Source organism: Cucumis melo, chromosome 4, assembly GCF_025177605.1.
Source record: "Cucumis melo cultivar AY chromosome 4, USDA_Cmelo_AY_1.0, whole genome shotgun sequence".
NCBI classification, from domain to species: Eukaryota; Viridiplantae; Streptophyta; class Magnoliopsida; order Cucurbitales; family Cucurbitaceae; genus Cucumis; species Cucumis melo.
This window is the reverse complement of record NC_066860.1, coordinates 5,701,249-5,727,104: the sequence shown is the minus strand read 5'-3', so window position 1 is coordinate 5,727,104 and position 25,856 is coordinate 5,701,249. Positions and strand designations below refer to the sequence as shown.

At 35.1% G+C, this 25,856-nt stretch overlaps 1 long non-coding RNA gene across 1 annotated transcript; it reads left to right on the top strand.

The window, feature by feature from the left end:
- The first annotated feature begins 349 nt into the window (after positions 1 to 349).
- On the top strand, positions 350 to 1,491 carry LOC127148840 (uncharacterized). Its single transcript, XR_007819978.1, has 3 exons — positions 350 to 466; positions 722 to 802; positions 1,360 to 1,491. It is a non-coding gene; the product is annotated as an uncharacterized LOC127148840 (long non-coding RNA).
- Positions 1,492 to 25,856: the final 24,365 nt, after the last annotated feature.

Sequence of the window (25,856 nt, the reverse complement as noted above, 5' to 3'; positions counted from 1 at the left end):
CGGTAAAAAGTAAGGGTAAATCTATTTTTTTTTCAAGTTAAATTGGTGAGTTCCTTACCCTTTTTCTTGGTTCTTGACTTGCAACTAATATATTATATTTTCTAATTAGTAAAAAAAAAATTATTTTTCCTCACTTAGATGACTTATTTTACTCAAACTTTTGCCAATCTATGAAGTATCATGCTATGTAAGTTTTATTATCATTTAATTTTAACATTTACGAATAGTGATAGACTAAATTAAAAACTATAAGAGGATAAGATATAAAAAATAGGACATCTCAATTTAAGCCATTAAAGATTTGCTTACGTGTTGTATGTCGATGATGATGTTTTCTTGTGTTATGATTCCCAAGAAAAACAAGGATTATTTGGATCAATATATTGTCTATTTGATTTTTTGGGTTGAATTTGATAGCAGAGGAACTACAAGAGATCTTTGCTAGCAACACTTCCCAATACTCATGGTAAGAAAGTTTTGAAACTTACTTATTTTGCAACTGTATTTTATTCTTCTAATATAAATTTTTAGAGTGTTTGTTATTTGTTACATTGTTTGTTGTTTTCTCATAACATTGGTTGCAACTTTTGTTCTTGGAATAACTTTGAGAATGATGTTAACTTAATTTATCATGAACTCCGTTAGGGATCAAATATTGAGTTAATATGTTGAATATGAAACAATAATTGTATAACTTACGTAGTTTTCTATTCATTATTAGGGCTTCTGAACTTGCAAGAAAGAAGAAGCCTTTGTGGAGGGTAATCAAGATATGGGGGTGGGGATTTAGTAAAAGAAAGAGGTAAGCGTGCTTTATGTTTTGTAACGTAACTTAACTATTTTGTTTTAGGAATCATCTTAACATGTACTTAGGAATGTTGCTTTGACTATCTTGTAGTGGTAGCTACTGAAAAGCTAATTTGTGCGATTCGCTTAGACATATGTTTTAGGAATCGTGTTGACATGTACTTAGGAACTTGATACTTTGTTGCGTTGACTATCCTGCAGTTATGGTAGTCATTGAAAAGCTATAGGAATCATGTTGTTTTGTAATGGCTTTGGAGGAGGGGGAGAGGGGGCTAAGGGTAAAGATTGAATTGAAACTTACATTTGCAACATTTATATACTATGCTTATGCTTATGTAGTCGGTGTTTTTTTTCTTTTTATCTTTTGCGTTCCTTATGGGTCTTTTATTAAAAACCTTAGTTGTATGAATTTTGGGCGCTTATTTTGAAAAGTTTGTTAGTCTACTTATTAAGAAGGTGATTTCTGTTTGGCATGTACTTAATGTTTATGCTTATGCTTATCCATTTTCCGTAATGAATGCTGGCTAAGGTTCATTTTCTTCAAATTTGTAGGTAGTTGAAGAATCCATGGACCATGGTATCGATCAAGTTCTCATTTATGCGTCAGTTTGATTAGATTAAGTCACATATGCATGTAGATTAAGTCACATATGCATGTAATATTACAGTTAATTTATCTTTTGGATTATTGTTAAAATCTTTACTGACAATGTAATTATATCTTTTATTATCAATATAAATATCTTTCCAAACATATGTGGGTAATTTTGAAATTTAGTATTTAATTTTTAAAAGAAAAAATATATGACAGAAAAATATGTGTTGCGAAAATGAAGAATAATGACACCAAATATGTGTCGACGTATAAGCTTTTATTAAATAGAAATAGTATCATCAAAGAACATTTCTTGACAACAATTTTGTGTAATGAAACATTTACAATGACAATATATTAGCGTTAAGTTATATTGAAAGGTGACACACTTAAAGAATCATTATAAGAGTATTAATGACAATATATTTGTGTTGAGTGATAGATAACGATGACACATTTAAATTATTAATGTAACGGTATTAATGACAATATATTCGTGCTGAGTAATAGATTACAGTGACCATTTAAAGTGTCAATGTAAGGGTATTAATGACAATATATTCGTGTAAAGATATAGAAATTGGTTTAAAGCAATTGATAAGTTTAAAGCAATTTCTTGTTAGTTTTGAAGTTAGTTTAGGTTAGAAATTAGTTTAGGTTAGTTAGTTTATGGTTTTGTTTTTTGAATTTAGTTTAAGATTGAATATTGAATTAGTTTTGGAATGTGGATTAAAAATTTGAGGGGTCGGGGTTATTTGAGAAATTGGGTTGGGAAATTTAAATTTTGAGTTGAGAATTTGAAACATTGAGGTTGAAGGGGATTTAGAATTAATTGAATGGAAGGGAATGAGTTAAGAATTAGAGGGGAGGTTGAATTGAAATTTTTGAAGGGGGGTTGAATTGGAATTTTTGAATTGGGGGGGGGGGGGGGGGGAGGGGGGGATAGGTTTAATTGGAATTTTGAAATGGGGATTGATAAATTGAACTTTCCAAGGGGTGAGGTTTAATTGAATATTTGAAAGGGATGGATTGAAAATTTGGGGGGGGGGGGGGGGGGGGGAGGGAAGCAGGTTGAGGATGAAGTTTTGAAGGGGGCAAGGGTTATTACTATTTTAAAAATTCTGTAATTTGTGTTAAGATTTGTTTTGGTATCCTACAGTTATGTTAGTCTTTAGTTCAATTCTAGTTGTTTATTTCTTAGTAGTTTTGAATAACTTTGTTGTTGATTTGGGAAGACTATCCTGCAGTTATGATAGACTTTTTTGTTTTAAATTTATTTGTATTTATGAGGATTTGAAGATGTGGTAGTAGGGTAGCTTGTAAGTTAGCATTGTTGGAAGGGGTGGGTAGGATGCAAAGATTGAAGTTGTTTGTGGTTAATTAGGTTGTGGTGGCTATCTTGCAGTTATGGTAGTCTCTGTAGTTTGAAGTTAGTTTTAGTGAACTTTCATGAAGAAGATGATATGTTTAATATGCTGGATGATTTACAAGCCCCAATTGAATAGAAAGAGGAAACAGAGGAAGATTGTTTGGAGCATGAAATGCCGAGGAATATTGGGATATATATAGATGAAGATACAACAAATATATTTTAGGACTTATTGAATGAAACACGTAATGAGTTGTACCCTGGTTGTTCTGAATTTTTCTCTTTGAATTTTTTGGTTAAGTTGATGCACGTGAAAGTTCTAAACAGTTGGAGTAACAAGTCCTTCGACATGTTGTTAAAACTCTTAAGAGCAACGTTTCCAATGTGTATTAGTACTATACCTAGTTCATTTTATGAAGTCAAACGAAAACTTTGTGACTTGGGCTTGGGATATAAGACTATTCATACGTGGAAGTACGACTGTGTATTGTACTGGAAAGAGTTTGCTGATTTAATACATTGTTCTACATGTGGCGAGACTCGGTACATGGTTAATCATAATAGAGGGAAAAATTCCGCATAAGGTATTATGCCACTTTCCTTTGATATTGAGATTACAACGCTTATTTGTCTTGCAGGAAGGGTCCGCTGACATGAGATGGCATAGAGATAAATGTGTTGAAATAGATAATGTGTTAAGACATCCAACTGATGCGGAGGGATGGAAACACTTTGATTGTTATTTCCTGATTTTGCTTCTGATCCACGGAACGTGCTTTTGGGGTTAGCTTCTAATGGGTTTAATTGATTTGGTCATATGAGTACCTTGTTTGTGTTACTTCCTTACAATTTTCCATCATGAAAATGTATGAAAAAGATAAATTTCTTCATGTCACTGCTCATACCCGATCTTAGATCTCTTGATAGGGAAATCTATGTGTATCTTCAACCATTGATTGAGGAACTAAAAATGTTATGGAATTTCGGGGGTACATACGTATGACTCTTTTATAGGTCAGTTCTTTCATCTACATACAGCTTTGTTGTGGACGATTAATGACTTCTTGGTATATGGTGACCTATTAGAGTAGAGTACAAAGGGGTATCAGGCATGTCCCATATGCATTGATGATAGATCGTCATTCGGGATACGAGGTAGAATATCCTTTATGGGACATCGACGCTATCTTTCAGAAAACCACGTGAGACATAGAAAGTAGGCTACACGATGAAAAGGTAGAGCGTAGGGCTTCTCCAATGGTGATGAATAGGCATGAAATCTTAGAACAGCTAGATTAGTTAGAATTTTCAGTTATGAGTAAATATCCTTCAATAAATGATATGAAAAGAAAGAGAGCTCTTAATTGGATAAAGAGAAGTATTTTTTTCGAACTTCCTTACTGATCGAGACTACTGTTACGTCACAAACTTGACGTAATGCACATTGAGAAAAATGTTTGTGATAATTTGGTTGGTACGTTATTGAATATTGAAGGAAAAACAAGGATACCACGAATGCTCAGTTGGACCTACAAGATCTGAATATAAGAAAAGATTTACAACTTATAAAAGTTTGTAACCGATTGGTCAAGCCACACATGAGCTACACGTTAACTAGCAACGAGCGAGTTGAGTTTTGCAAGTTCGTAAAATCAATTAAGCTTTTCGATGGATTTGTTTCCAATATATCACGATGTGTGAATGAAAGACATAGAAAAATATCAGGTCTCAAAATGCACGATTTTCATGTACACTGCTATTATTGAACTATGTAATTTTTTTCCGTGACTTGTGCGCCAGAACCATAAGAGTAAGTGATTTGAATAGGCTGCAAGCAGACATCATAATCATACTTTGTGAGTTGGAAAGGATGTTTCCACCTGCCTTCTTCAACGTTATGGTATACCTTATCGTTCACTTACCATATGAAACCAAGGCTACTGTTCAGTTTCTTACAGTTGGATGTATCCCATTGAAAGAAGTATACACACTTGGAAATAGTATGTTCGAAATAAAGCACGTCTCGAGGGGTATATTACAGAAGCGTATGTGATGAATGAATCGAGCACCTTTCGTTTCGTTACTTAAGTGGTATTGAGACTCAATTTACTAGAATGAGCGAAATGATGATACCATTCCAGAGGATGAGGTGATTGGTGAGTTTGAAATCTTCAAGCAAAAAGTACGCCCATTAGGTGTGTCAAGTCTTCGTACTCTATCACAAGAAAATAAATGCCTCTTCCACTGGTACATCCTCAACAATGTAGACGAAATATTGAAGTATCGCAAGTAAGCATTTCTTATCTTCGTATTTCTTAAATATAGTTGTTGAGTATTTGTTATACATTGTTGTTACACAAATTAAATTCATAATCATCCCCCTTAGGAACAATTTGAGGCTATTACGTTGATAGGCTCAAAATGCTACTAATTTATACAAAAGACATCAACAGAGATTCCTAGATGGTTATGAGCATAGGTATATAGTGTGCACGTATGACTTGTATGCACTAACATATTTGCACGCGAATGTATATAATCATTGTCACATTAATTTCAGGTTATAGAATTGTGTGAGACTAAAAATCTATCTCACGATTTCTTCTCACTTGCGATGGGACCATCATTTGACGTTCATTGTTATAATTGATGCATTGTGGGTGGGCTAAGATTTTACACGTCAGAATGTGATTTCCAAAGCACTACACAAAATAGTGGAGTGATGATTATTGGTGAAAGCGATGCAAGTGAAAGTGACGACAATAATTTCTACGGTGTTTTAGACGAAGTGTTGCACATTTAATATTCGATGGGAAGAAGTGTTTGGCTATTTAAGTGTCAGTGGTATGATATGGACGTAACAAAAGTCAAAGAACATATGTGGAATTAGGCTACAAAGATATCAACACGTCTCGTTTTGGGGTCGCCGAGGAATCGGTAATTCTTATGACGTAGACACAACAAGTATTTTACCTAGATGACCCAAAAAATGGTAGTAATTGGAAAGTTTTGCAAGTGGTCCAGAATAAACATATATGGGATATGCCCGAAGTGGACGATATTGAGAATGAACAACTGAATGTACTAGAAATCATTGTTGGACATCGAGTGGATGAACACATGGAGGATGACACTCTGTACAGAATTGACGTTGATCCCACAATCGTTGAAAGATCGGTTGTCCGTCATGTTACTAACGACTTCATAGACGATGGGGATGAACAATTGTCACATGAAAGCGGAACAAGCAACAACGAATGATATTGACAAACCATGTACCCACATACTTATTTAATTTATATTGAGAATCTGATTATGTGTTCGTATTTGCTTATTGAATGTTTGTTTTCTATGTCCACGATACTATGTCATCATTCCCGAGTGGTTTCAATGAGACAGATGTAATGTTCCTAGAGTTTTTTGAGGACCTAGATAACCTTGCGGGAGGGTCATCGTCCGTGGACGACAATTCGAGTGAGTCTAATGGTACGTTTTAAATCACGATTATTTGAACTTTTTTCTCAAATTAACTTATTGTTATAATTTATTCAGCAGATACTGCTCAACCATCGACGACTCTGACTCATAGGAGACGTGCGCAGTCTCAACTCCTGGACGTGTGTGTGCAAAAGATATTTTCAGTCTACTGCCTTAAGTGGGTGGACGTAAGCAGAGAATACATCGAAGTCGTCAAAGGCGACCTACAAGTACGTCCACTACACATTTATGTTTCCATTTGAAACATAATTAAGATAACCAAGCTAATGTGTTGCTTTTTTTGTAATGTGTAACGTTTTTTCGTGTTTAATTTCAATGATCAAGCAATGAATAGGTTCATTGAGCATCAAATGCTCAGTACCTTTAAAGAGTTTTAGGGCAATTTTCATAGGAACTTCAAAAAGTAAAGCGACTCTGAGAAAGCACGTGCCAACCCACCACACATATTGGTGGGATATAATGAGGATTGACAATACCTCTGTGATCATTACATGAGTTGTGCATTTCAGGTGGGCAATTAAACGTTTTACAATGGTTAATTATGTTTTCGACTTTTAATGTGTATAAGAAATAAACAATATAATTGTTTTCATGTAAGAGTAATCATATACCAACAAGGCTGCTAGATAAAAGTAGTCTTACAATCATAGCAGCGGGTCGAAGTGATTTCTACAACGACAGCATGAGCTCGCTGAGCAAAGAGGGGAGCAAGTCAACAGTATGGAGTTGTTTCAGCAAACACATGTTCGAGATGAGACTTTCATATCGCAAGCTGCAGAAGATGCGAATGTAAGCTATCTAAGCAATACTTTTGCCCTTATTTGTCCTCTTTAATACATTAGTGACTTACTAACTTAGTTTTTAAATTTGTTGCATAATCAAATGCTGGAACTCTAGTCCCAGCTTACCCCAGAGGGTCTCTAGCCACTATCTGTGGACGAGATATGCGAGACTGTGTTGGGTAGACGATCAAGCTATACAAAAGGTCTTGATTGGGAACCCAAGCCCAAGTTCCACAAGATGGCCAGTGCCAATAGTGTTATGACCTCGTGTTCGTAATCCACAGTAGAGCTCCAATTACGGGTTGAGCTTGATGAAGCTAAGTCAGCGATTGAAGAACAGATAATAAAGCAAGATATGTTAGCTTCAGAAGTGGAACGAATGTGGAAGCTCATAGAAGACTTGACTCGAGCACAACAAGGACCGCTACATGATTCCTAGCTTTTCGGTACGTATATATGTTTCCATTATTCTTAAGTTTTTGAAATAACATTGTCTAGTGATGATGTGCATATGTATTAAACTTAGACACTTTTGTATCATTGTAGGCCCTATAGTGTAGAATGGCGTACGAGGCTCGTTAGGAGACATATGTTATTTTGTACGAATATTTGTGTACTTTTCTTTTTGGAACATTTTATATTTTTTATTTGTATTATGAACTTTGTTTAAAATTTTGAACTTTTTCATATTATGAACATTTACTATTTTTTATTACGTAAGCATATTTAAGTTTTTGTTCAATTTGATATTTTATTTCAAAATTGACTAATTTATTATGAATTTTATGTAATTTAATATCGTATAAATCATACCAAAATTGAAAACGAATACGAATATCATAATTGATTAATTTTTTTTTAAAATATATATTTAAAATATTTCTCGACACACCACATATGTCGGAAATATGGTATAAAGGTTATGTTGGGATGGTTATTTTTTATGCATGATTGACGTCGAACATGGGGACGTTGGGGATGAATTGTTTTCGATGCAAGGATGACATCAAAAATGCTGCCGTCAGGAGACATATTCCCGACGTCATGTTGGTGACAGGTTGGAAATCTTTTTCTCGACGCATTTCTTTCGACTGTCTTTCCAATGTCTCTTTCGGCGTTGGAAACTTAATTTCTAACGTGATTTACACTTCTTCTGACGTTTTTGTACGTTGGGAATGACCCTACTTCTTGTAGTGATCTGCTTAACAACCATTGTGCAAAATTAACTCTTTGTGGTGTTTATCCCCATCGTCGCTGCAATGACAGCCACAGTTTGTAATTTGAAAGTCGTGAGAATTATAAGGGTTATTCACTGTCTCGCCATTTAGCACTCTCCTTCTCCATTTCTGCACACACTTTTTATTCTCTTACCCTTTTGTTCCTCTCTATTTTCTTGGGTTTTATTCGTTCATGGCGGTTATAGCTTCTCAAAAACTAATAAGAGATGCTATTTGTAAAGGGGCAGTTTCACGTCTCTTCCAAGGCACAAGGCACTGATCTTCTGCTTCGAGACCATTCATAAGATCCCTCACACTTCTAAAAAGGCACAGACTCTAATTCTGTTTGATGTTTGTTGATAGATGAAATAGGGTTTTCTTTCTTTTTTCTTTTTTACCAATATGTGGTTCGATGATTGCTTTTGAATTAATGGGCGTTGAAATTTCTTTGTGGGTGCTCTGCTTTAATGTGTAGTTTAGAACAAGTTTACTTAACGAGATGGTTTCCATTGTATTCTGTTTTGGAGAATTTTGTGGATAGAAGCAAAAATTTTGTTTCTTGATCATGAATGGAATGGTTCTAATATGTTTTGCTTTGTTTTTGGATTTGTTTGTCATAAGCTTGATGCTTCATGTTTATTGTTACATGTGCTCTTGTCCACTGTGTGGTTTTGCATAACTGGAATTAGGGACAAGAGTTTGACTTACATTGAAGGGCCTACTTCTAAATTTCGATAAAAAAAGGTTGAAGAGTGGCAAGTGCGGGAGTAGTTCCAGTTTTAACTGTTGTTGAGGTGTCTAGTTGGTGTTGTGAGGCTTATGGTTGAGCACAAAGTGTACAAAAGAGCTTCAAATGATCCCTCTTTTCCTTTTTTAATTAGAAAGATCAGGGCCTCACATTTACTTATTTGTATAGGATGATCATTTCTCTTTACTAAAAAATGATGATTTATTATGTCAAATATCTACTCATATTGTTTTCGGGTAATTAATATGAACTTATTAATTAATCTCATATTAAAACTATTTCAATTATTCCATTTGGGAAACTTTTAATCCAATAATGGTCACTATATTAAAAATGTATGCAAACAAAACAACATTGTTTTGGGTAATCTCTCTGTTTCCTTCCTTCTTGATCAATTTTACTAAATTAAATACCGAGTTCAATGCATCCATAATACAATTTAATTAAGAACAAACTTTAAGTACTACAAACTATAAACACACATACAAACAATATAAAAACTACAATTTAAACGTGTAAAAACCTTCTTAAAGAAAAGAAGTAAAAACCATGTGACTATATTCAAAATCTCCAATATAACAATAATATAATAGTAACACATACAAAATCACACCAACTTAAATATTTGAACAAGAACAATGTTTATAATTGAAAAAGAAGACATATACGTCTTAGGCATGCAACTGAGAAACATCTGCTAAAGGAAGAAACTATTTCCTTAGAGTTTGTTCGATCTGAGAAGAACCTGGCTGATCCTTTAACCAAAGGACTAATAAGAAAAATGGTTCTAGATTCCTCAGCGGTCATGGGCCTAAAGTCCTTCGGAGATCCATAGCACTTGGTAATTGGATGGTCTATTGAGATAGACTTGATGGTCCATAGCCCCTTATTGGGTTGTCTGTTGCGATAGAATTGATGATTCATAGCCCATTGTGTGGATAGTCCTTAAATGGACTTGATACAAAAACCTTTGAGTAGTTCATAGTTGGTATGGATAATAATGAAGTCTTTATAGCTCTTTTCAAGTGGTTTGGTTTGGCAAACTTGATGGAGCATATAACGTGATAGTGAAGGTAAGGCCGCCTTCTATAAAAGCGTTTAAAGGTCTCTTTCTAGAGCTCTCACGTTGCCCATGTTCGAATTTATGTCATAAAACTTCTAGTTTGTAGTTAAAACTATATTCCATCTAATAAAGTGTTTAATGATGATTTATTAGTGAAAATAGAATACTATAATCTTAAATCTATTAAACTAAGGTCCAAAGGCGATCTAGTGTAGACTTGAACTTTATGTAGAGACATAAACTAGGATCAAGTTCGAGTATATAGCCCAAACGGTCTATAGTGAATGAATAAGGTTGGGCGTCTTATTTTGGAAATGCTATAGATTCTGGCCGCTTTGTTGTTAGTACAAATGAAGTGATCTTAAATCGTTCATGTAAAGACATTGAAGTGGGGGTATCCTATGTAAAGAGTTTACATAAGACTGGAACCAAGAAATAATCACTTTTAAGTTATAACACTGTTGACAATATGAACTAACTATTTCGATTATGATGACATAGGTAACTTAATCTTAATTCTGAGCTAACTATAAACTTCTGTTCAAACAATATTATCCTTAGATCTGTATGGGTGAGGGCAGCTCAATGGCGCTGGCGCAACAAGCCTCCCATTTCAAGGGTAAGACCGAGTGGATAGCTAGAGACATAAGGTGCAAAACGAAATTCACTCCTACCCACTTTAGGGTTAGTAGATAGGTTGTTCTCTTAAGGACTGAATCCAAGTCTTGAACAAGGGGCCCCACCCTATCATTGGCCCGAGAGGGATTTGATTTATAGGTTGGACCTTAAACCAATTGTTCAATAGTGGATCAGTGGGACTTAAGGAACAAGATGTAGTCTTAGGGATAAAACGGTATTTTGACCCAGCCGAGGTTACGTACAACCTGTGAAGGATTAACTTACTTATCATGGTTATATCTAATGCAAAAATATATCTATAGTGAGGGGAGTGCAACTATGAGGCTTCAGTGGAATGACTGGTTAGTTAATGAATGTTGATTAGCTTCGTCTAAAAGAGTTTAGCCAGTTAATCTCGGATCGTTGGAGCCCATGATCTATATGTGCATTAGGTTCCCCTGTTAGCTCATACGAAATTAACTTAGAACAACATGTTAAAATAATTCGAATTAGGTAAAGAGAGAAAAACCGACAAGTATATGTGATATAGTCATTGGTTATAGCTTTGAGAAAGAGGTTTATATTTATATGGATTTAAATACTAAAAATATGAATACAGTTTTATATTCGAAAGCTTGGAATGGATGGAAATGGTCAAAGTTGTAAAAAGTTAAAATATTGACTTTTGACTTTGAAAAATCAAACTTTGACCGGCTTTATATTCAAATATAATTTCAATTTGAAAAAAATGAATGCGGATTCATGCTCGGGAGGTCGAAATTAGTCAAGATGAATAAAATGGTAAAAGGTCAAAATGTTAACTTTTGACTAGAATGGTCAAATGACCATTTTGCCGCTTGACCAAAATTAGTAGGAAAATCCAACATTTTGTTGGATAATCCCACTAACTCTTAGTGGGGTTTGTGGAAGCTTATGGTGATGGCACCAAGCCCACTAAGAGAATGAAATGATGATTAATTCCACTAAATGTTAGTGGAATGCTAGGTGTTGAGATTTTGACCAACTAATTACATTCAATTTTGCATGTAATTAGGTTTTAATAGTCATCTTTTCAAATTGAAAAGAACTTTTGGCCATTTGATGTTTTTTAAATTTCGAAAACATTTATTTTTCCTCTCTTCAAAAATCAAACATATCTCAACGTAATTCCCTCCAAATTTCTACATCTCTTTCTAATTTCTTCAATTAACGGGTCCCACAACCCGGTTATAAGTCTGGAGATTAGGGTCAACTCTAGTGGTGGTCTGGTTCAAGTTCGGGAGAAGATTTCAAGAATATGGGAAGCTACAAATGTATGTTTTCTTTGAACCCTAATTTAGTGTAATTAGAGTTGTGTTTAATGCATGTTAATCTCTAAGGGGGTGTTTGGGGGAAGGGTTGAGTTGTGGAAGGGTTAGTGTTATGATAAAACTAATGTTATGATAAATCTAGGTTTATCATAACCCTTGTTTGGGGGAAGGGTTATGATAGTGTTATGAATAAGATGTGTTTAGGGGAAGGGTTATGTGGGTAAGTTTATGGAGATTTTGTATACGTAGGGTTATGAAAAATTTTCTACTACTTTTTTTTTTTTTCAATTTCACCTTGTACGTATACAAAAAAAAAAGTCTTATTTCATATTGTTTTATTACCAATGTGTGGAAATATTCTTATTGCATATTGTTTTTTTCCATGTCTAATGTTATTAAATTCTGAAATACAGTAGACTAGTTTTCAAATTATACGTCCATATTTATGTATTATACTTAATGATGAATTAAAAGTCCAAAATACAGTTCACAAATAATACTAATTTTAGTCTAGGGGTCTTTTAAAAAATATAATAAAGCAGGAGAATATTAAAAGTGTATAGAACTATTCCGATAACGTTTTCCATCCTCCATTGTTTCCTTCAAAGGGGAGAGAATTCCTAAAATAGGTGTGAGTTCTTCAAATTTCGTTCAAAGTATTGTGCAATATTAAATTGTAGGGATATGAGATAAAATTTGAATTCAAATTGATGAGTATAGGGGTCGCACCTTGTACGTAGAAGCAAGGACCCGAAATGAAGATTCAATGATGATTGTTAAAAAAAACCATTTATATGCGTAAAAATCATTTTTCAAAATATATGTTAAGCAGCCTCAAAGTTAATAAATTGATTCAATAAGTGGAACCAGATTCCATAGTCGTGGAAACATCAATGAGGAGGTAGGATAAACATAAAACAAAGCATATGAGCAGGCAAATGAAATGATAAAGAATGCACGCAAGACATGAAATAAAGTGAATATCAATAACTTAAATGAGTATAGAAATATGTAAATATATGGAAAGAACTTACGTGAGAATACACCAAAACATACATGAGTACCAAAGAAGGAAATATGAAATGTAGGTGAGAAACCAAGACACAAATATACGTGAGAAAAGAAGGCAAAAACATACATACAGATAAAATATTTGTAAAAGGAATTCCATAAGACAGAACAAGGTAGAAGAAGGGTAACACAGATTGACAATGATGCGAATATGGAAAAAAAATTACATACCGAACAAAAAATAGCAAAAGATAGAATAAGGCAGCAATAGAAATCACAAAAATGCATGGTAAAACAAAGAGGAATGGTGAATAGGGGCCGTCTAAGGGAAGTTAATATGCCTTGAATGACCATACACAAAAAAAGTCTGAGAACTTCAGCCAGTGTAAAAGCATACAAAAGTGATAACTTTGGTCAAACCCTAACCATTGGCAGTACCCTATTTTCCACAGAAAGGGTAGATTATCGTATACATTGAAGGGACAAAACAATCTGCAAAGGGTAGGTTTGGGTGGCCAATATTTCTCCACATAACAAGAGTAAGACATGAAGAAAACAAAGAAGAAAGTACATAATGGCAGTCAATGGAAATAACAATCAGAGGCAGAATGGGCCAAAAGATATGATCCTCACAGAGCTAAAACAAACAAGAATTGAAGGAAAATTTTGACAAAAAACCATTGCAAACAATTTGTTTTTTTTTACAAGAATTGAAGCAAAAGTTTTTACAAGCCAAATATATGAGAACAGACATGCAGGAATTTTTTTTATTCAACTGAAAGGAAGAAATATCACAACCAAACTTGTAAGAAATGAAATAAATAATGCAAATTCATTAAACAAATTCAGTCCGCAACAACAGTACTCATCATCGGCTATCCAAAAAAATAATAATAAAGAAAATACAACAACACTAGTGTTACCTCTCTACCATGCTCCACTTGCACCGATTGCCACAAAATGGTGTAGCGTGTAGCATCGATTCGAAATCAGTAAAGGAAAACATGAATCGACAAGGCTAACACCAAGCGGAAAATCGGCAAGTGGAGCGGCAAGAGGACATTGAATTGGCTAAGTCCGAACATGCATGTCCAAGGAGAAGTCGGATCCAAGATGTCCGATCTAAGTAAGGATTTTCGAGGCAACAAATGGTCCCTGCCGATAAACGAAACCCATAAATTGAAACGTTTTGAAGGTAAGACCTTTCGGCCAAGCCTTCAACGATTTGTTCGATATTTGGACAGTGAGGGAGACGGTGAGGAGAGAGCGAGAGATGGAAATGGCATGGTCGAAGGAGGTTTTTCAGATGGAAGGGGGTTGATTTTACCGTCTAACATAAAGAATTATGTATCCGGATATTATAGAAGTCACTTCAAGTCGAACTTGAAGGAAATATGGATAACAAGAAGAACCAAGGCGATGCATGAAGAAGGAACAAGAAATCGATAAGGGAAGGGAAAGATGAATGGACATGCAAGACGGATTGAATAGATACATGAAGACGGATTAAATAGATACGTGAAGACTGAGTGAAGAGATTCGTAAAGAGGGGTTGAAGAAGAAATGCGAGGGAGACAAATCGGCAGAGCACTAAAGGAGAGAGTGGAAGAAAGAAAGACAGATCGAAATATCGAAACAGGGAAAGAAAAGAAGAAAGAAAGAAAGAAGAAAAAGAAACGAGGGATCTGTGATGTGTATGACACAGATCGATAGTGGAAAATTAAAAAAATGCCTTGTCAACCATACAGTCAATAACGCGCGTGAAATATATTTGGTACACGATTGATTAGATTTGGCTATCCGAAGGTACACAATCGTTTAGATTTGAATAAAAATTGGTTTTTCAATTCAATCATTTAATTTGGTTACATGATCATTCAACTTGATTACGATTAAATTTGGTTACACGATCGAATAAGATTTGGAACAATTGTTTGTTCAAAAGATGGTACACGATCGAATAAGATTTGGAATGATTGTTTGCTCAAAAGATGGTACACGATCGTTTAGATTTTAGATAAAATGGTACAAGATTGTGTACGTTTGTTTAAACGATCGTTTTTCACCATCGTGTACATTTGGTAGGCGATCGTAAAAACAAATTTTACACCATCGTGTACATTGGTTTACACGATCGTTTATTTTTCAAGATTCTGTAGTACACGATCGTTGACATCTGGCTACACGATTTAATTAAAATTATTTCATACTCGATCGTGGAGATTTGTAATCAATATGGTATGTTTTCTAGAACGATCATCTACAATTGCCTACTCCAATCTTTATACACGATCGTTTAAAGGGTTTTTTTCAAGATTCTTTATACATGATCGTTTAAATTTGGGACGATATTTTCTTCTTCCAATTTGGTACATGATCGTTTAGGGGAAAAAAACAAGGGATCTGTGAAGGGAAGATGTAGCAGTAGAAAAAAAAAATGTCATGAGGGAAATCAAAGGCAAATAGGGAGAAGAAGAAAAAAACAAGAAACAAGGGATTTGTGATTGTAGGAAAATTGAAGATCTAACATGGGTTGAAGGCATGGGTGAAGACGTGTTGAATGGAGAAGTGAACACGGGTTGATGGAAAGAGATTGAATGGTAAAAATGGGTTTATGGAAACTCTAAAACTAGGGTTTCCATAATCCTTCACTCAAACGGGGGTTAGGTTTAACTTAACCTAACCCTACAGTGACAACTCTTCCCCTAAACGCCCCTAAGTATTTAGATGCAATAAGAGTAAAATTCAATCTGTTTTTTCGCTGTGAATGTTCGTATCCATTAGCCCCGAGGTTCATTCTATGTGCATGACAATAAAGACACAAATCTACATTGTAGAAACAAAACCGTAACTAGGGATAAAGTGTGTCGTAAGGGTTTTAACCAGTGTTACAGGAAGTTAAAGATACAATTCACTTTCTCTAACAAGGTTATTGCCTTACTTCACTACACATCATTTCAAATCTTTGAATATTGATGTCTAAGCTTAATGTCTCTTCAATGCTCAGAATAAATTCCAGTGAAATCTCATTCTTCTTCGCTTACCTAGTAACTTTGCTGCTACAGTCATTTGTGGGGGATTGTTATAAATGACTTGTGGGTGACCCAAATAGTAAAGTTAAGTTGTTTGTCCCACATTGCTAATCTTTGAAGTGGAAAGTGGGTATATATACTTAGATCTTTAAAGGGGATTTCAAACTAAGTTGGTGGTGATAGTATAATCCTGTCACCACATGCATGGTGCCGTCATCGTTCAGACGAGCTTGGACTCGGGTAACTGCGCTTGCACAAAAAAAGATGTAATTTTTTATTACCTATACTTTTGGTAATTTACCTTTGTATCCCTTACACTTTCGATGCCAAGTGCCTAGACACGTGTAAATCTTCTATACAGTCATTGTCGGCCTGACTCTTTGGTTTAACGTACGTGCGTTGTCCTATTCCAACATTTGCTCCTTGCCATGACGTTCTGGTGATCACTCTCCTCCTTACTTTTCTGATGGTCACTCTTTATAAATTGGATAGAATTCATTTGGTTTTATCACACCAAAAATGTTCTTCCAATTCTCTCTTCTTCTATTCACCTTCTCTTTACGTTTTGAGCATTTCCACACAGTTTTGTTTCTAGTTCCTGTTTTGAGGAGTGCACATCTATACTAGGAAGCTGTATTAATCTTGGGGAGCAATCGACATCATGATTAGCACCATAGTCAATCGAAATTACTTTCAAGATAGTGGTTCATCACGACACAACAATTACCTATTGATCGATATTCTCAAATTTTTCCAACAATGTTGTCATGAGAAGAGGACATTTTTATATTCTTGCAATTTTCAATGACAAGAGGTGTAAGACGTGTCATATTGGAAAATAAGTCTTGTAATTGTAAAAACTCAAAATCCATGTCCCAAATATTTAGAGAAGATGATAATCTAGAAGTTAAAGAAGAAGAATACTATGATCCAATAATACTGTTTGTAGTAGCCATTTTCATGACCAACTCAAAAAGTTGCAAACTAACACCACTTATGTCCAATGGTTCCAAAGGTCCAAGTCGTGGAATAAAAACCAACTGTGGACAATAATTGATTTTCAATCAAGAAAGGTGATAGAAAATCGTTGGAAATGAGGTAGTTTGATCAATGAATGCCCCATTCCAACATTCTTTCAAATTAGGCAAATGAATCATGCTTAGTTTCTCAAGGGAGGGAAAGAAAGTTGTTAATGAAGAAGAAACAAAATTGTTATTATCAATAAACTCAATATTTGGTAAATCTCCGAGATGAAGATGTTTGAGAAAAGGAAATTGATCAAATTGAGGGACATATTACAATTTTTCACATTTGCAGACCTTTATGGTGACCAAACTACTTAGAGAACCAAATGACAACCAATTACATAACTTCACTCCTCTATATCCTTCTATACGTATTTTCTGAAGATTTGGATGTGGTTTCAAGTATTCTAAAACTTTCTCATCTTCATCATCAAAGATATTATTAATTTTACGCCCCCTTAAGAATCCCAGTGTAATTCTAACTTCTGAATTCCAGATTTTTCTTCAAGGTATTTAACATTTTCTAAATTAAAAGTTTCACAAAATTGCAATCGTCTAATTCTTAATGATCTTCTCAAGCTATTAAGTCCATTCAGTTCACTTAACTTACCACCTACATTCTCTCCCAATACAAACAAATTCATTGTTTGAATGCTAGTCATCGAACCTAATCTCATTGGCATATATATGACTCCAACAACTTGAGTTATAATGCATAATATCAAGATGCCTAAGATTGATCAAATTCTTAATATCACTTGGCAGTCCTATTAAACTTCGACAGTTATGAAGGATGAGCATTTCTAAATTATATAATTCTGTAATAAACTTCGAAAGGAAATCAATCCAAATATTAGAAAGTTTAATATATCTCAAATGTTTCATCTTATTAATACACTTAGGAACATGAAAATAAGACTCCAGTTTCAATGTTCGTAACCGCAAATGATTAGAGAAGTCAATTCGATTATGAGCACAATACAATGTTCTCAAGTTCTTTGCCTCTGTTAATGATTCGGTAATGACTTTCCATCTTGAAATTGAGATGAAGGATGAAATTGACACATGTCGAGTCCCTTTGTCAGTGGACTTAGTGTCATCATTAGCAGGCACACATACATTTTCAACAACAGAACATGCAAGATCATGTATGATGTCGTGCATCTTGAACTTCTTGACCTCTCCTCGTTTGTTTTTTCTTATGTCTTGAAAAATTGATCTCCCTAGTAGTTCTTTGAAATAATCGTCCCCAACATCTTCAATTGCCTTCTTATTCCATGGTTGAATGAAGCCTTGTGCGATCCATTCTTTTATCAAATCATCTTTTTGAATCTCATAATCTTTATGGAACAAAGTATAATAGGTCAAACATTGCTTCAAACTGGATGAGAGATGGTTAAAACTGATCTATAGTATGGATTGCATCTCATTTTCTTGTTGCATGATTGTGTCAAGTTTGTTGTCCTTGAATGACAACCAATCCTTTTCTAACTTTTTAGAATATAGATAGCTCTCAAGTACCCTAATGGCAAGAGGAGAACCTTTCAACTTTGCCACAATCTTCATAAAGATTACAACCAACTTTGAATTTTCAAGCACCTTTGATTCGTTGGAAAATGCCATTTTTCTAAACAACTCCCAAGAGTTGTCCTTCTCTAGTTCACTTAAATGATGGAACAAAACTATGTCAGAAGTATGTGCAACTTGATGAATACGAGTTATGATCAAAATCCTACTTCCCTTAGCTCCACCGATAAGAAATGCTTTTAGACTAATCCATTTCTCCTGGTTCACATTCCATACATCATCCATGAAAAGTACCAGAAGAAATCTGGCCTTTAATGTTGGTTGAAAAAAATGAAAACGGAGCTTTAATGTTGGTTTTCAAAAAGCGGATGTTTAATGTCGGTTTTAAACCGACATTAAAGAGGGAGCTTTAATGTCGGTTTTAAACCGACATTAAAGAGGGAGCTTTAATGTCGGTTTAAAACCGTTATTAAACATCTGCCTTTTGAAAAGCGACATTAAAGCTATGATATTTTTTTATTTTATAAAAAATTAAATATTTCTCTCCGTTACTTTACCTTTCTCATGCCACATGATTTCTTCATCTCTTTCAATTTCTCTCTTCTCTTTTCAATCTCATCTTACTTTCTTCCCTTTATTCTTTGAATAGCCGCCGCCGTCACACCACCGTCACTTAGTCTCTCTCATTTCTCTCATCTCCCTCATCAGCTCTAACTTCTTTTATCGCCGACCATCGCAGCCGTGTATTTCCGTCGACGACCATCACAACTGTGTATTTTCATTTGTCACCATGTGAACATCATTTAGCTTGTTCTATTTGCAAGTCTTCAGAATTCTTCTTGACATCAAAGTGGTGAGGGGGCTTTTTTCCATCTCAGATTTTATTCTCACATTTCTCTCTCTCTTTCTCTTCAACCTTTGAACAAATCCTTCAAATCCAATCAAGTTTCTCTCACTGTTCTTTGAGTTCTTGCCTTGGGACTAGAGTGTGATTAATGGTTCATAGACACATAGTTTTCACTTGTATAGGATCGTTATTGGTACGTATATCCTGCTAGGATGGTTGCAAGGCGGTCTGATAGACTTCAAAATGTCTTTTTTTGTTGCTAGTGGAATTTAGATTTCACCTTGTGCTATGTGAAAAGATGAGGAAGATGCATTCTTGAGTTATTAGTTTATGCTCATAAGATGTTTCATGAAATGTCTCGTAAAAGTCTCTTTTTCTTATGCATTGAGTGAGCGTTTTGTTTGGTTTTTTAGTATTATTTGTGTGAATGTATGTTGTTCAAAAGATGCAAACTCCTAAGGAATGTTAGTTTTAACATAGGAAACATATTGTATCATTTATTTCTTTTGTTATTGAACTGAAAGGTTTTGGTTAATATTTATATTCTTCATCTAAGACTTGCTACTATTCTGGTATATGGGTGATTAAGGGCGTTTCCCATGTACAAAGTAGAAAAATGGGCAGTAAATTGAAGTTTGAACTTGAGAGATTTCTCAGTTTTGACAAAGTTGTTATACAAAATATTGCTGCCGACATCAAAACTGCAGTTGAAAATGCATGTCCAAACATTGTCTCCTGTGCTGACATTAGCCATTGCATCTAATTCAGCCATCGTCTTGGTAAAGTCGTTATTTGTCACTTTCTTAATTTATGGTGAATTCAAAATAGATACTTTAATCTTACAAAGACGTAAGTTGTTAATGGAATGTTTTTTTTTTTTTTTTTTGTAGTAATTACAATTGTTTATCATTTGTCAGGCAGGAGGAAGGGGTTGGAAGGTTCAACTAAAAAGAGGAGATAGCAGAATAGCAAATAGATCAGGAGCTGTGAGTAATCTTCCAAGTCCTTTTGAACCTCTTGCAAATCTTACAGTCAAGTTTGCCAACGTTGGCCTTAATTCTACTAATCTTGTCTCTTTATCTGGTAAATCTATAATAATCACAATAATAATTATCTCATCGTGATATGTCCTTCTACGACCATACTTTCTTAAACATCATATTTAAATCATAATTTAAAATGGATCGAATCTTTAAGATTGAGATTAGATATAGTGTATACAAACATTAATCGTATTAGTTAAACTATATACTCATGTTAGCAGGTTTGTTTGTTTAACAATTAATCATGCTATTTTCACTCTTACACATTTCTTTTCCACATACAACCATTGGCAATATCATCTATTTTCATTTGGCATTTTCTTCATGTTGTTCAATAACTTGAAGTCGAATTATACTCTCCCCTGCTTGCATATTAAATTACTCGTTTCTTGAATTTATTACCACTTACCATAATTTTTATTAGTTAGAGTCTCTTCCATTTCTATATTTATTGTGAACATATTTTGGGCATTTTTCTAGTATGAAATTCAATTTTTTTGTTACATAAAATTTTAAATTTAGCACCAAACATCATCTGTAATTTAGTTTGTAATATGGTTTGACACAAAAGCTTTGTTTAATATTTTGTTATGGTTAATGTCTGTATACTTATGAACTTATGTCTGTAATTTAATTTGTAATATGTCGTTATGTTGCTGCCTCTTTCTCTTCCTAATGTAACTTATTCAAATTAGATTTAAATTTTGCCTAAAATCATTTGTTTAAAATCTATTGATTTCTGAAGGATGATGAGAGATGGTTTTTCAAAATCTATTGATTTCATAAGAGGGTGTGGTTATTAGCCATAATCTATTGATAGCCTTCTTGACGGTCTTTTTTGTTAATTCTCCCTTCGAGCTTTATTGGCTGTCTCTTATTCAAAGAATATTCTTCTCTATTAAGGCTTGTAGAAGCTTCCATATCATTGTTTATCTCATTCATTTTGTTCTGTTTGATTGGTGGTTATTGAAGGGACTCATATCTTTTCTTTTAATGCTAATTTTGCAAGGTTTTAATGTATTTTCAAGACAAGCATCAGCCTTAGCTTATTTAATTTGAAGTTGTCAGAGAAAAAGCTTCTTTTTGTTGGTGTCTCTCTCTATTCTATTTGCAAAATTTTATGACTTATACTTAACTGGGATTGTATCTATTCTAGTTTAGGTATCTTGTATTGTTCTCTTTTTGGTTCTATGCTTATTAAGTGTGGTTTCATTGTATTGATGGATTTTTTTTTCTCCTTAAGGCTCTTGACAGAGGTGTTGCATTGTTGAAAGTAGTCAAGCTAGCCACAGGGCACAATGCAATTGATATGGTTGGAACAATTCTATTAAATATATTACGAGGTGATATTCCAAGGTATTTTAATAGTAAGACTTTTTATTTCTGTCAATTACTTTTGTCCCTCATTTGGGTTGTATTAGACTGAAGTGATGCTTTGTATTTGTAGATTGAGTAGATGTACTGCATTAATTACCGACGAAGATGGACCAAGTCCAAGATGCTAACCTTTCAAGTATTTTATATTTTAGTCTCATAGCTCTAGAGCAAGTCTTGCATCATGTAGCTTATTTTGACGACTGACCTACAAATAGTACAAAGGAAGCTTTTGAGAAAGTCGTTTTCATCAAAACTCAGAAGACTAATGCTCGAACAGAGGATAGTTACCTTTTAATATATTGGGTTTTAACTGTTTTTTTGTGAAGATGCACATCCTTATTCGTGTTAGCTTCTCTTATTTAAGTCAATTTCAATGTCCTTTTAATCGTTGTAAAGAAATTTTTTAATGTTTCAGTAGTCAAATTAAATGGTTTATTTTGATATTGGTTGTAGAATGATTGAAGACATATCGAGTTGAAAGTGAAGCGATTGTGTAGATAGCCAGACTATTGTTGAAAGTTGAAGACTAAGAAGACGTTTAGAATTTCTTGTTAAAGTCTTGTATTAGGATCTTGTTTCATGTATTGTCGTAGAATGTATATATAAATACAATATTAAGATTTCATTTTGTGTATACAAATGTAAAAGGCAAATATTAATTTTATTGATTTGTTGGAGTGAGGAAAATATTTATCTATATTGACTCAATGTCGGTTTATAAAAAATGGACAAGAATGAAATAATTTAATAAAAATAAAATTGTGAAACAAGGCAAAGATGTCGTTTTTAAACTAACATTAAAGAGGCCTTTAATGTCAGTTTAGAAACGACATTAAAGGCATCTTTAGTGCCAGTTTAAAAACGACATTAAAGACATCTTTAATGTCAGTTCTAAACTGACATTAAAGCTCAACCGACAATAAAGGTCTTCAATAACACCATCATAAATGTCAGTTTATAACCGACATTGAAGACCTTTAATAACGGTCGCAAAGATGTTGGTTGCCAATCGACATTAAAGACCAAATTTCTTGTAGAAGTACCTTTTTCCATCAATTTTGTCTCGAAGCATACTTTGTAACATCTCGAGTTGAAAGTTGGGCTCAGATCTCTTTTTCGTGAGAGACTCTATAATCTTTTCAACAATTACTTTAACGTCAAATTCTTCGTAAATACACACCCACATCGTTAATTCAAAATGTTTATTTTCCTTCATATCATCGTAGATAGATTGAGCAAGGGCGGTTTTTCCTAATCCTCTGATTCCAATAATGGAAACCACAACAACATTTTCCTTTGCGATGTTGGTATCCAATAGAAAATGTACAATACTTTTTTTTGTCATCATCTTGACCAATTACTTCTCCTTCAAGTATAAAAGAGGAAGTCTCCCATCGTTTCGTCATTTCGTATCTCCCTCGTATTATCAGAAAGATTGAATTGAGCTTTATTCTTAGCAATAGTTTCAAGTTTCTCCTTGACCCTTTTGATTTTATGATTCATTTTCAAACGAAATGCAATTGGATTAGATTCTAAGAAGAAAATACGTACATACTTAATTTTTTATATTGTTTGACTGCTTTATGATCGTCATTTGATTTAGTTTCATTCTTCCAACGCATTTAATTGCTATTTGAGACATTGATTTTTATCTGTAACGCCCCGAAAATTTAAGGTAAGATTTTTCTCGTTTTATGTAAATTGCAAGATGATATAATAATAATATAATATTAATTATATTATTATTATTAATATTTATTTTATTTGTTATAATATTAATATTATAATAATTATTATTATTAATTAATATTATAGAAATATTGTTATTTATAAAACAATAAAATAAATTATTAATTATTTAATATTAATATTATTAATATATTATTATTATTACTTTATTATTATCATTATTATTTATATTTAATATATATTATTATTTAATTTAAATTATTAATATTATAAATTTATTAAGAATTATATATATATATATATATATATATATAATAAATTTTTTTTTTTAAAAACCCTAATTCGCGCCGCCCCCCCCCCCATCGAAATTTTCCTTCTTTCTCTTCCGTTTCTTCCTCTCCCCGACGCCGCGCCACCGCCACCCGAACCATCCATCTTCTCTTCTTCCTCCATCCCTTCCTTCCTCGTCTCTGCATCGCCGCCGGCGTCGTCGTCTCCGTCTCCGAAAGTGAACAGCCGCCGCGACTATCCGTTCGGGTATCCTCTCGGTTTCGTTTCGCCCGACGCCGCCGCGGCCTCCTTTCCTTTTTCCGTTTCGCTTCCATCGGCCGGCGCTTCTCATCTTTCTCTCGTCGTTCTACCACCGCCGGCATCATCTCCGACATCAGCTCGTGTTTCCGACGCCGACACGCCGTCGTTCGCCGGAAGAAAGGATCATCGAAGCCGTGTTGCCCGTTTCGCGCTGCAAAGACCCGACCCGAAACCGCTTCAAGCCGAGCCGCCAGCCGAACCAAGCCGAGCCGCCAGCCGAGTGAGCCGAGCCGCCAGCCGAACCAAGCCGAGCCGCGAGCCGAGTGAGCCGAGCCGCCAGCCGAGTGAGCCGAGCCGCGAGCCGAGTGAGCCGAGCCGCGAGCTGAACCAAGCCGAGCCGTGAGCCGAGTGAGCCGAGCCGCGAGCCGAACCAAGCTGAGCCGCGAGCCGAGTGAGCCGAGCCGCGAGCCGAACCAAGCCGAGCCGAGCCGAGCCGAGCCGAGCCGAGCCGAGCTGAGCCGAGCCGAGCCGAGCCACCTAAGCCTTCTTTCCTCCACTTCGGTTCACGGTGAGTCTTCGGTAAGGATTGTTTTGATGAATTTCCCAATGTTACCTCGTCCGATTCGAGTTTGAATGTTGGATTAAGATATGGCCCTACTTTTCTCCCTTGAAGGTAGTACAGAGTTGACGCTTAAGTTCTCGGGTTCCGCGGCAGGCCTGGTTGGAGATAGCTTCCTTTCCTGGGGTAAGTCAACGGATGACCTTTTTAAAACAACTGCTACTGAATTCATCAACTAAAACTTTCGTGTTTCGTTAGGTAGATCTGTCGAGCGTGGTTTTCGATCGAGGGGCATAACCGAGTTTCAGGTAAGGGTTTTCCTACTACTGGACCCCGAGTCCAGGCTAAAACCGTAGTAATCCACAGGGGATTACACGTTAGTGACTGTACTGAATATCTGTATGCGTGTTGACTGTTAAGTACTGATATTATATTTTTGTCTGATGGAAATATACTGTGACTGCTATTTGTGGATTGAAATTACATGTTGATGGACCTTAAAGTTACGGTTTAGTATGTAGTAAAGCACTGGTCTGGATGTGGTTCATGGAACTTGGACGGGGAAGGACAGTGAGTCCGGTTTTGGTTGGTTAGTCGATTGGACCTAGGGTTTCCCTATTGGTGTGCGAATCGGTAATGCATATAGCAACTGAGGGTGTGGATGTTTAAACCTATACTATCTGACTGACAAAGCCTATGGCGGGACTGTAATATGAATGCCGTTGGGATGTGGCGGATGCAGACAGTTTAGTTTGGACTGAGGGGTAACGGTTAGCTTCATCTATGGGGTAGTGTGCCTTACGGATATGTGCATCCTTCGGGAGCACTAGACTGATATGTGTATCCTTCGGGAGCACTAGACTGATATGTGTATCCTTCGGGAGCACTAGACTGATATGTGTATCCTTCGGGAGCACTAGACTGATATGTGTATCCTTCGGGAGCACTAGACTGATATGTGCATCCTTCGGGAGCACTAGATTGATATGTGCATCCTTCGGGAGCACTAGACTGATATGTGCGTTCTACGGAACCACTGGACTGTTATGTAGGGTACCCCCGAATAGGAAGTTAACTGTTGTTCCCTAACGGGCCCAGTAGTGGGTCCCTTACTGGGTATGTTTATACTCACCCTTTCCCTTCTTTAACTTTTCAGGTAGGGGTGCAGCGAGGGGCAGACCGACGAGAGGCAGGAAGGATGCGTGAAG